The sequence below is a fragment of the Acinonyx jubatus genome, chromosome A3, assembly GCF_027475565.1.
Source record: "Acinonyx jubatus isolate Ajub_Pintada_27869175 chromosome A3, VMU_Ajub_asm_v1.0, whole genome shotgun sequence".
Classification (NCBI taxonomy): domain Eukaryota; kingdom Metazoa; phylum Chordata; class Mammalia; order Carnivora; family Felidae; genus Acinonyx; species Acinonyx jubatus.
Genome location: NC_069388.1, coordinates 78,632,876 through 78,646,120, shown reverse-complemented (window position 1 = coordinate 78,646,120; position 13,245 = coordinate 78,632,876). Strand labels below are relative to the sequence as shown.

The 13,245-nt window shown below is 45.2% G+C and overlaps 1 protein-coding gene across 2 annotated transcripts in view; it reads right to left on the bottom strand.

The window, feature by feature from the left end:
• B3GNT2 (UDP-GlcNAc:betaGal beta-1,3-N-acetylglucosaminyltransferase 2) overlaps nucleotides 1–13,245 on the bottom strand; it is a 191,221-nt gene that overhangs the window by 104,379 nt on the left and 73,597 nt on the right. The window lies entirely within an intron of this gene.

Sequence of the window (13,245 nt, the reverse complement as noted above, 5' to 3'; positions counted from 1 at the left end):
ATGCGTTGGGAACAGCGCTGGCACAGAGTAAACACTCACTAAAAGCTAGCTGCCACGATTATTAAAAAAATGACGCTGTAATCAGATCTGACAAGACCTTTGTTAGCCACAAAAAATACAAATCATCGAGAAGAAGACTCTCATAGGTAGATTTCAGCCAGTGCAAGAATCAATCTTGAGGCGAGATCAAGATGGTGGAACAAGAAGATCCTGAGCTCACCTCCTCCCACAGACACATCAGAAGTACAGCTACATATAGAATAGCTATCTCTGTGAACGAACTGAAGACTAGCAGAACAGATTTTACACAACAAAGGAGATAAAGAAAAAGCCACATCAAGTCGGGTAGGAGGGGCAGAGTTGTGGTCCAGTCAGGATGCATAGCCCTGGTGCTGGGACCCACAAGGAGGAGGGGTATCACAACAGCAGAGTCCTTCCCTGAAGGATGATGTGTCCAAGCCTCACATCAGGCACCCCTGCCCAGGGGACCTGCTCCGGGAAGATGAGTCCCTATAAAGTCTGGCTTTGAAAACCAACAGGGCTTCTGTCTGGGAGAGCTAGAGTGCAGTGGGCAAACCAAGACTGTTCTCAAAGGGTGCACACGAGCTCACTAGCTGGGAGAGCCAACACAAAGGCAGCACTTTGAAAAGCACCTGGGTTACACGTGAAGGAAATTTATTTACTAATTTTAGGTCATGTGCTGAAGAAGCAGGGATCAGTTGGCACATTCTCTGGGGACAGAGTGCTGGTGGGCACCGTGTTTTTCTCATTCCCCTTCTCCTTAGCTGGGCCAGCACTGGTGGGAGCCAGTTCCAACACTGTCCATATAACTTGCTAGCACCACTCGCCCCGCTCCAGCGTTCCTATGTGGACTTGCCCCACACAACCTGCCCTCCCAAGAGGCCCCCTGGCCTGGGAAGCTTGCCCTGCACACTAGAGCACTGGTAACAGTTGCAGCCACCAGGCCTGTCAGCCAGCTGCACTGAAGGCCTGCACCCCGCCCACCAGCACACTGGTAGTAGTCATGGCCAACCCTTGCAGACAGCCGAGCTGGGGGACAGCCCCTTGCCCTGGCAAGTCCATACGAATCTGGGTCCAGCTACAACAGGAGGATGCATGCATGAACACCTAGGGCACCCTGCTCCAGTGATGAGGGGGTTTCACTACTGGGCCCCACAGGACACCTTGTACATAAAGCTAGTCCTTCGAGACCAGGGGACATAACTGATTTACCTAATACGCCGAAACAAAGAGAGTTAGGCAAAATAGGGAGAGAGACGAATATAGTCCAAACAAAAGAGCAAGACGAAACCTCAGAAAAAGAACTAAATGAAATGGAGATAAGCAATCTACCAGATAGACTTCAAAGTAATAGACATAAAGAAACTACCAAACTCGAGTGAAAAACAGATGAACACAGTGAGAACTTTAACAGTGACAGAACATATAAAAAAGAACCAATCAGAGCTAAAGAATACAATAACTGAAATGAAAAATATACCAGGGAATCAATAGCAGATTAGATGATTCAGAAAAAATAAAAGATCAGCAATCTCGAAGACAGAGTAATGACAAAGATCAAATATATATCTCTTTCATTTTTTTTTTTAAAGTAGGCTCCATGTCCAATGTGAGGCTTGAATTCAAGGCCCTTGAGATCTAGAGTCGCATGCTGTCCTGACTGAGCCATCCAGGCACCCCTAAATTTCTTATTATAAATCACAATATTACAGGACTACACATGCCTCACCTGTAAACCAGGGATAATAGAGCCTACAGACACTACGAAGTTCTTGGGAGGATTACAGGAGATAGTCCTTGGGAAAACATCTGCCGGATGCCTGACGTGCAACACAGTTCAATAAAAGCCAATTGAATCTGAGATTCTTAATCCAGGTTATTGCTCCTTGGTTTCCCAATCTGTAAAATGAAGATAATATAACAGTACCACCTCCCAGTCTTAAAGTGAGGAGTCAGTTTTGATAGCTCTCTGATCACTGGATAAATGTCTTTCAAACCAGTCTCAGAGACCATTCCCGCAAGAACTAAGTAAGTGTGTGAAGTGCTCCCTGCTCTTTATAAATACCTGGCTAGGAGAGATCAGAAACTCACACACAGCCTCCCTACAGGTCGGGCTTACAGGTCCCAAGGTCCTGTATCAGTGCCCTAGGACTTCTTGCCTCCTTGCAGTCTGGGGACTAGGCCTGCCTCCTTCTCATCAGGCAGCTGGTCCACCCACCTCTCAAGGAAACCTGCATGTACAGAGGACTCGGGCTCAAAACCCTTTTATGGCTCCCCCATGGATAAAACACATAGGCCTTTTTTGTTTCATGGGTTTCACAGATGATGATTATAGGAAACACAGGATAGTAAGAACAGCAAACCTGGGGAAGTTACAAAGTCCTTCTAGTCTGGTCCCTGACTTTCTGGGAATAGGAAGTGTTACTCCTGAAGACTATAGTGATGCCCAGGGCTATTATATTGAATATAGGACTCAGACACAAAGAAGTGAGTCACCAATGGAGAAATTTCAGCCAGTGCCAGTTGCCTGTAAGGAAAGGCAGAAGGGGGACAGGTGGCTCCCACTTCTCATGGAGGACACCCAGTGAGTGAATTTCACTGCTACAGAGATGCCTAAATCCCTTCAGGTCCCCACTGAAGACAGCCCAGGCAACTGGTGATCTCCGGTGGCCTGGCCTGTTTTCTGGAGATGGTAGGTCAGACGCAGAAGGCAGACTTGTCAGCCTTGATTCAGAGAAAATGAGGAGAAAACTGAGCCAAGAAATACCTTCACCAAAAGTGGTTTACCTGAAATACTCCCGAAAATGAGTCATGAAAAGAAAGCAGAAAAACCAGTGAGATGTGTAACCAGGTTCTCTTTTCCATTTTGCAGAGCAGGGCAAAGTCGTGACAAGCGATGCCAGTGGAGGGAGCATGGTCTGCAGAGGGCCTCCGCTCGAGCAACCTGCACCCCTCCACCACCACTCTAAGCCACTGGCAGGGGTTAGGAGGGGAAACCGAAACTGTGCGCGAGCAGGAAAGCCCCTACAGGAAGCCAGCCGTTGGTCCAGGTTACTAGGGCAACTGGCAGATGCTCTTCTCCCTTGAGAGAGGATGGAGGCCAAGAAAGACCCTGCCCTGGTGGCCCAAATAAGAGCACCTCACCTGTGACGGCATCAAATAACAGCACTTCCTGTGCGTTTCCATCTCACTTAACCCACCTCTTGAGGGAGTCAGGTCCAGGGGATTATACCCATTTGACAGGTGAAGAAACGGAGGCCTTGAGGCCTTAAGTAACTTGCCTAAATTTACATAACTAAGAAGTACTCAGATCCAACCTGAGTCTTTAAACCCTAAGTTCAGTGTACATTTCCCTATGCAGCCTGTCAAGTCATTGGCATGTGATTTTTTTTTTCAAGAGCTCTCACAACTATGAGTGCACACATTCTAGGGGAGAAATACCAGGCACGGCTTAGTCCCCTTGCCATCGCCATATCACAGGTGAGAAGTGGCAACGCAAGGAGGTGGGACTAGCAAGAGCGGCACGGCACCGTGTGACTGGCCAACACCCTGACCAACACTTGAATACAGCACTTTCCCCGTGACACCAGCTGGCTGTTTTCCCCTCACCACATCTGGAAAAAATGACTCAGGTGACAGTGGGCCACTTCTGTCATCCTCACACATGGAAGACGCCACGTGGTTTATGAAGCACTTCAAAGTGGGAACATTTGCCCTGGCTTTCCCCCAGGGCTTTATTAAGTAAAGGTCATGATGTTTGTTAAAATTTGAGCGCACGCGTGCTGGCTCACAGGAAAGGTCAAGATAAGGTTGATTTTTGGAGGCCTCTCTGCAGGTAGGCACGAATCCCACCCACACGTAACCCTTGTTAGATAATAGGACTCGGAAGCTCCAGCTCTCCGCTTCCTGGCTGGCTTTTGTGAGCTCTGAGTCTGATCTCACACACCTGAGGTCTGTGCTGCAGAACATTCCAACCCCTGAAGAAAGGCAGGAATGAAGAAAGGCTCGGGCCCAAAGACGATTTCCAATTTCCCTCTGGAATGGCCATTTTTCTGGCTGTAAAGAGAAGTCTCGGATCCTAACCCACAGAGGATCCCACAACTGTTCCTCATTCTCTGTGGCTCTTGATTCTGGATTCAAGGCCCTGAGGTGGCCTAAAGTCCCTCACCCGGTCAGTGCACTAGGCTCTGGCTCAGGCATTTGGCTTCCTTCTCTGCCCAGAACAAAGAAGTCGGCAACAGTCACAGCAGCTTCTCCAAAGCAGTAATAGGAAATATTTCTCCTAAGCCTACCCGTTCCGGTCTACCCTTGTCCCAACAGGTGATATTTGTAGAGGTGGTAAGGTGGTGGGGAGCTGGGTTGAAACTTTAATTGGCCTTGAATCGTCCATGGCTCCTGCATTATTCAAGTGGTTAAAATGTTCTGGGAGACCCCAGGTAGGTGGGAAAAGCAGCAATATTTGGCCTTCTCTGTTAGGAGACTGTCCGTAACAGAAAGGGGTGCTCTCACTCTCAGTCATCCTGTAGCTGGCAAAGAAGAGTGCTTTGGGCTGGGGGAGGGAAGGATTTCCTCCCGTCTTTGGGGAGTGTGCAGGTCTGGAGACTGCTGCTGGTGGGGGCTGAGGTGGCCCCTGCCAGATGGAGGCCAGTCACTTCTCCTCTGAGGCAGATGGAAATTACTCTCCTCAGCCTGCTTTCTTTCCTCCCCAGTCAGTGGAGCCTGGCTTCAGATGGGCTGAGGGGGAGAGAGGGCCGTGTCCTCTTCCTGAGGCCTGGCAGTCACCAAGTCACTAGTGTCGTGAGCTACAGAGGCAGAATCATGGCAGTAAGACAAGTAGAAGATGAGTAAGAGCGCATGCCAGGCTGTGCCCCAGAAACTCTCAGAAATCCTGGGCCCCAAAACTCTATGTTTGGGTGTAGGAAGGAAGTCTAATTTCATTTTAGAGAGAGAGAGAGTTTCAACATAGCTTACTGGCAACAATAACTCATATCACAGATGAAGAAATTGAGGGTTGGAGGCCTTGAAAGAAAAAGAGAGAGACCGATGGACCGGCCGACTGTGAGGAGGTCTGTGGCCTGAGGGGCACATACCATCCTCTCACAGTAGCAACAACCCAGGAGACCCTGGCATCTTGTGAGTTCTTGAGAGCTGCACCTGCTTCAACTCTGGGGAAATGTGGTACAAGTGAGGCCAGAGCACACAACCTCCTTCAGGCCCACACTCTTTAAAGTAATCAAAAAATGAATTGTTAAAAAAAGATCAAAAGTTAACCAGAGGCAACCAAATATGGAAAATAGTACAACCACATAAGACTTAAAAAGTGTCAAGAGGAGAGAAACAGAGGATCCCAGAATGGAAATGTTCTTTGTATACCCCCCTCCGCCCCACACACACACCTGCAGCTGAATGAGAGAAGAAGGTTAAAAAATAAGATGCCAAGAAGGGTCACCGGCACCTCACTTTGGTACAAGAAGGGCCAAGGGGCTGCATAGGCAATCTGGGGAAAGTCATGGAGGAATACTGGAGAGAAGGAGTCCGTGGGCCTGTTGGGGGCCCTATGATAGAATGTCTTTTTACATCCTGGTACAGGGAGGGTACCTTTCACATGGGAGGTTTATTTCCTGCTTTCTGGGGACAAAGGTGGGGCAAGTCAGAGTGTTCTTCTGGCACTGGCTATTTCTTATGTGACTTTATCTTATTTTATTAAAAAAATTTTTTTAATCATTATTTATTTTTTTGATAAAGAGAGAGACAGAGTATGAGGGGGGTCAGAACAGAGAGGGAGAGAGACACAGAATCCAAAGCGGGCTCCAGGCTCTGAGCTGGCAGCACAGAGTCCAATGCGGCTCTCAAACTCACAAGTGGTGAGATCATGACCTGAGCCGGTCAGACACTTAACCAACTGAGCCACCCAGAAACCCCTCTTAAGTGACTTTAATTTCAAATAATCAATATGCCAAAGTGGCACATTTTGGGATGGCCTTCCCCAGACCCCCATCAAGGAAACCAGCAAGGACTGAAAGAGCAGCTGGGCTTGCCTTTGAGCTAAATGGCCAATGAACTAAAAGCCTAAGAGGTTGTGTGGCTCAATACAGCCATCTGCCCAGTGATGTGTGAAAATGGAGTCAATAGTTCTGGTCCACTAGCCTAAGCCTTGGTCTGGAGACAGTGCCTCAACCCATAGGAAAATACCGAAACCTCCCTTGAGGAAGCCCTCCCACCCAGAGCACATAAAGAAGTCCTGAGAAAGATGACTCCCATGGAAGATGAGCCACAAATAAGAATTACAAAATCTATAAGAAAGACCAACAACACTAAAGGTGGTTTTCAGACCCCCTAAATAAGAAAATGTACATTTAAGGAACTGGAGACAATCTTGAAGAGATTTTAAATGAAAATGTATATAAAACTTCAGGGAACTAAATGAAAGAATAGCCACCATAAATAAGAACAGGTAATTATGAAACAAAAACAGGCAAATATTTTACAAAGTAGAAATATTAGAAATGAGTAATGTAGCTATTAACTTGACAAAGCCTTATTCGTGTTTTACAGGTGTATGAGTATTTTTTTTTATACCCAGTCATGCACATGTACATACGTAGAAAAAGATTTGGGAGAATATACATCAGGTGGTGAATAGTGGTTAACTCTGAGAATGGGCTAAGAGTATGCATTTTCTTCTTTTAGCCTGTCTGTGTCTTTTTTTTTTTCTTTTTACAGTGAACATGTAATGTTTATATCAAAAGAAAAATCAACATAAGACACAGTTTGATTTTAAAATGATGGGGATTTGGCATGACTTCTGGCTCAGCCTATGTCACCAAGTGTAAAATAATCATGAATTAAACCACAAGAAATTAATAAAATTTTATCACATGAAAATAGTTACATGCATTTTGTGCAAATGTTTAGAGTATATTTGGGATAGTCTGCCCTCATAAAGTACTAAATGTCATACCCAAAATAATTTACTTCAAAGATAGTATAATATTGTGATTTATAATAAGAAATATGTACAGTTGAACAACACAGTGGGTAGGGGTGCCAACGCCCACATAGTTGAAAATCCATGTATATCTTTTGACTCCTCCAGTGTGGATCCCTGGTGATCTGGCAGATAGGATCTGGATTTTTCACCAGAAACTTTACTAAAAGCCTACCATTGACTCGAAGGCTTACCAATAACACAAACAGTTGATTAACACTTATTTTGTATGTTAGATGTATTATACACTGTATTCTTATAATAAAGTAAGATAGAGAAAAGAAAATGCCTTAAGAAATCATAAGGAAAATACATTTACAGCTCTGTATTGTATTTATCAAAAAAAAAAAAAAATCCACACATAAGTGGACGGATGCAGTTCAAATCTGTACTGTTCAAAGGTCAACTGTAGTAGTGTTGATTAGGAGCCACACATCCAAACACTGACTGGGGCTCAACCTGCTTCTCACATGGGTATCTTGTGAGGGAGGAGAAACGGAGGTTATTTGTTTAATGATGGTTAATGATTCTCCTGGGCAACATCAGCTGAGGCCACTAGAAGTAATTTGAAATGATTTAGGGGCGCCTGGCTGGCTCAGTCGGCAGAGCCTGTGACTCTTGATCTCAGGCTCGTGAGTTCAAGCCCCATGTTGGTGCAGAGATTATTTAAATAAATAAAACTTTAAAAAATAAATAAATAGGTGTGGGCTATGCCGTGGCTGGAAGTTACAGTGGGGCGGCGGCTAAGAAGGCGGTTGTGGTGGCGGCGGCGGTGGCTGGGGCAGCGACGGAGGAAACAGAAGATGGCAGATTTTTTTAAAGGACTGACAGTCTACAACAAAAGCAACTTTAGTCGATTTCATGCTGACTCAGTGTGCAAAGCTTCGAACCGACGTCCCTTAGTCTACCTGCCCATGTGGAAGTACCCATTTGATCAGATCATTGTGACAGAAAAGATAAACATCCTTTTGTGCTAGCTACATCAGCAATGGGACAAAAAGAACGCCAATGAGTAGAGAGACCAGGAACAAGTGGACCTTGAGGGTGAGAGCTGGGCAACCCCCACCCCCACCCCCACAAGGTCCCTGACAGCCCAGACTTGCATAAGGACACTTAAGAGGACACTTAAGACTCTCATTCCCCCACAGGTACCTCTTGTGTCTTGTCTGCTCCAAGCCTGCCCTCCTTGTGTAAGCCCCCCTACCCCCACCCCCACCCTCGCTCTGCCCCCCACTGGCCCACCCACACCCTACCATCCATACCACTTCCAACCTCATAGGAGCTAATGCATTTACTTTCCTTGAGTTTTTATTTATGCTGTAAAATGGGACATCAGACCCAGTAGTATGATGTTGGCAGATGCTTTTTAAAAAACAACATTGGGAGCACCTGGGTGGTTCAGTAGTTTAAGCGTCAGACTTCCAGCTCAGGTCCTGATCTCAAGGTTCCTGAGTTTGAGCCCCACGTTGGGCTCTTCACTCACAGTGAGGAGACTGCTTGGGATTCTTTTCCTCACTCTGTCCCCCTGTCCCCCTCTCTCTTCTCTCTCTCTCTCAAAATAAATAAACAGAATAAAAAACGTTGTTGTTATTCACAACCTACCTCCAGATCCCCCTCTGTGTCCACCCCCCCCCCACCCCAATTCTCCTCTGGAAAAACCGGAGTGTGTCTGCAAGGGTCTAGAGCCAGGTAGAGCCAGGGCCCTGCTGTGGCCCAGCAGCATGTGTGGGAGCCTTTCTCTCTGCTCCTACTCTCCAGAACGGGCCTTAAAGACTTGGCTGGGATCTATTCCGTGCCCAGGCTTCATTCTTAATGTGTGCCAGGGTGAGAAGTCAGCATTTCCAGGTCTTTCTCTTAAGTCATTTTATCATGGCCTTAGTGTGTGCTCCATGCCCACCCCAATAAAAGTATGTTTCCTACTTGGAAATTAACTAATTAATTAACTTTTAAAAATGATTTCAAGAACATAACCTAAATAAATGTTTTCCAATCCCAGTGTAATGTTCTTTCCCTGGACACAGCATCCTAAGGGAATGGGTCACAATAGCAGCTTGACAGAAAAATCTTCTACTCCAGGCCTCTGCTCATGGTTCCCTCCTTCCCTTGGCAGGACTCTGCTGTCTCATCAATACCACCACAGCTGATAAAGCCCTTCTATATTTCTCTCTGGTGCAATTCTCCTCTTTGTTTCAATGGGACCAGCAGAGGGCTTTGCTATGAGCACCAACCTGGCTGTCATCCAGACCAATGTTGTTGACTCCATACATCACTGGGACATTGGCCATTAGCAACACAGCTCCCAGGTTTTTGTAGCTGCCATCACTGCCCAGTGAGGAGATCACCGCCTATTCCAACCATGGCCTCCATTACCCCATATTGTGCCTTTATGCCAATTAGAACAAAGGATGCCCTTCCTGAAGACAATGGACATCCTCTATCAGAAACCATCATGATATTCTGATTTTATTAGGATGCAACACTTGGCTGCCATTTGCTGCAAAGATTTGTCTCTGGTGTCTGTTATGTGAATTAGCAGAGCACAGCCCACACTCTCGGACACTCTTGGGTGATATGTCCTTCTAAAGCAGTATTCACAGCTTGCTTATATGGCTTCAAAAGAAGCACCTCTGCTCCTTCCATTTTCTTAAGGCTTCCTTGCCTCCTCCACTCAGGGCTGGGTCCGAACACATCAGCCATCAACCATCATCAACCGGCGGGGTCAGAACATATCAGCTATCAACTGCCATCCACCATCTATGGGGGAAATTCAAAAGACTCTTCTCCACAAATTGCAAACCACAGCCTTCTAAACTGAAGTGAACTTTGTGCCCACCAGGCACACTGTTAAGGAGTTAAAGTCACCTTTGTCTTTTCTCCCCCTTAGAGATGTAAACCTGCTCTTCTAGGCTCCAACAGTTAATCCTTAAAATTCTTTCCATTTCTTCTGACAGTCCCGGAACTTTCTTGTGCAAAGTGGATACCTGAAATCCTATTTGGGTATGCCAACACACGATCCTTTCCTTGTGTATAGCTGTGGTCCCAGGAGCCTCTGCCACATGATTGTGACTGATCAGACATAACTTACCCTCAGCAGCCCAATCCTGACCTGCTCCAAAATGGTCCACTTCCAGTCACGGGCCACCTGTTTTCTCCTATTCACAATGGATGCTATTTAACTGCCAAAGACAACCCAACCCTACAATAAGGTGTTTAAGCTAAACCAAGAAGCCTTTCCCTCTACATTTGCACTAGGTTAGATTTTTTTGGGGGAAAAAAGCAGTTTAAAGAAGAAGATATCAGGGTTCACTGAGCATCTTTATGAACAGCACTCTAGGATAGATACAGATGGGGACGCTGAGATGTATAGTCAAGGCCTCTTCATGGAAGAAGCTTTCCAATTTAGTCTGGAAGAAGAGTCACCATACTTTGCTGTTTGCTTGCCACCATCCCAGTTTACACACCCTGTCCCAGTGTAATTAGTATTTGAATCACTTTTCATTCTTAAAAATGTCATGGTTTGGAGGCGAAGAGTTTATACAGTCACCCTAGAGATAAGATGTATTCACATGAGGGGCACCTGGGTGGCTGAATCATTTAAGTGGCCAACTCTTGATTTCAGCTCATGTCATGTTCTCATGGTCATGAGACTGAGCCCTGAGTCAGCCTCCACGCTGAGTATGGAGTCTGCTTAAGATTCTCTCTCTCCCTCTGCCCCAACCCCATTCCTGCTCTCTCTCTCTCTCAAAAAAAAAAAAAAAAAGGATTCACATGAAAAGAGAACTTAGAAATCCGGGTGGAACACTCTATCAAGTTCTGGGTAAAGGGCTGTTGCAATCCTTCTTAAGAGACGAAACTGAGGCTCCAGGTGTTTAAGTAGCTTCCCAGGCCCATGAGGCCTGTTGGGAATTGCTGGAACCAGTATCTAAGGCTACTTCCTTACCAGCCCCTCCACACACCCTTCCCAGCAGAGAAAATGGGGCTTCCGGAAAGTGGGGGGAGACACACGGGGGTAAATACAACACTCCCCAAGAATGTCTGTTTTCATTGCTTATAAAGACAAATGAAAGGTTTTTAAATACTTTTAAGGGGGCACCACAGAGAGTGATGGATTTTAAAGCTATGAAGACTACTTGGCATTTACACATACCAAAGGTTCTCTGGATGCTGAGTGAAAAGGTGCTTAGGCTCTTTGTGAATGTGAGAGAAAGAAAGAGAGAGAGAGGATACACACGTCTATCTGACTCCATTTTAGAGGCTCAAATAAATTATTTAGGAGTTTTGCCTGGGGACGCCTATCACCTGGGCTGGCCCAGTCATTTCTATACTCTGGCTCATTCCCCAGGTTTGCCCAGCTCCTCCTATGTGCCATGTTCCCAGTTCTCATCGTGCAAAGGAAAAGGGGTAAACTTTTTTATCCCCAACATCTGCCTCTATCTGAAGAGTTAATGGGATATCTGGCTTGGGTGCCTATATCCAGTTCAGTTATTTATACTTTGTGTGGTTAACCCCACCATGCATATCTTGAGATGTCCCCCAAGCACCCTGCTGATTAAGGGGCTTTTCTGTGTGTTCTCATGTCTAATTCAAATGGCTCCTGGAAGCCTTGCAAGGGAGAGCAGGCAGTGGGGGTAGCAGGGCAGAGCCAAATTCTAAGACCCCAAGCCTTTCCCTGGGACAGGGACAGATAGGGAACTCCCCCCAGGCTAGATGGATTAATAAAGACATGCAGGCCAGCAACACCCTAGTCACTGATATCCTTTTGCAAATTGTCAAAGAACAATTTTCAAAAAGTCAAAAACATGGTACAACATGAATGAACATTGAGGATATTATGCTAAGGGAAATAAGCCAGTCACAAAAGGACGAATACTGAATGATTCCACTTATGTGATGTATCTAAAATAGTTCAATTCGTAGAAACAAGGACCACAATGGCGGTTGCCAGGGGCTGGTGGGAGGGGACACAGGGGAGTTGTTTAATGGGTATTAAAGTTTCTGTTTCACAAGATGAAAAAGTTCTGTTTTACAACAATGTAAATATTCTTTTTTTTTTTTTAAGAGAGAGAGAGAGAGAGTGTGCACAAGCAGGGGAGAGGGCCAGAGGGAGAGGAAAAGCGAGAATCTTAAGCAGACTCCATGCCCAGTGTGGAGCTGAATGTGGGGCTTGATCATGACCTGAAACAAAATCAAGAGTCAGACACTTAACTGACTGAGCTACCCAGGCGCCCCAACAATGTAAAAATTCTTAAAACTACTGAACTATAGACTTAAAAATGGTTAAGATGGTACATTTTATGATGTGTGGGTTTTTTCCCATATACATACACACAAACATGATTCTGCAGGGAATTTTTTGACATGATGAAACTGTTCTGTAGCCTGATTGTGGTAGTGGTTGCACAACTTCTATATGGGTTAAAATTCATAGAACTGTAAGGGTGCGGGGTGGCTCAGTCAGTTAAGTATCTGCCTCTTGATTTCAGCTCAGGTCATGATCTCACGGTTTGTGGGTTCGAGTCTCATATCAGGCTCTGCACTGACAGTGTGGAGCCTGCTTGGGATTCCCTCTCTCCCTCTTTCTCTCTGTCCCTCCCCCACTCATGCTCGCTCTCTCTCTCTCTCTCTCTCTCTCTCAAAAATAAATAAATAAACCTTAAAAAATTTCATAGAGCTGTACATAAAAGAGTCCATTTTATTATGTGTTCATTTTTTAATTAAAAATTTAAAAACATAGTTTTCATACAAATGTAGACTGAACATGTATCAAAAATGAATTTAATTAATTAAGCAGAGGGGCACCTGGGTGGATCAGTCCGTTAAGCATCCGACTTCGGCTCAGGTCATGATCTCACAGTTAGTGGGTTTGAGCCCCACATCGGGCTCTGTGCTGACAGCTCGGAGCCTAGAGACTGTTTCAGATTCCCTCTCTCTCTGCCCCTCTCCTGCTTGCACGCACGCGCTCTCTCTCTCTCTCTCTCTCAAAAATAAACATTAAAAAAAATTTTTTTAATTAATTAAGGAGAGAATCAACAGGATGGTAAAGCTGATTCCAAAAGTATAGAAGATACTTAAGTCTTTGTAGTAACTGAAAGAAAGAATACTGAAATAAGTTTGTTAAATTATATCATATAAAATAAAACTTTAGCCTTGTTTTCTATACCTTCCTTATTTTTTATTTATTTATTTATTTATTTATTTATTTATTTATTTATTTTTAATGTTTCTTTATTTTTGAG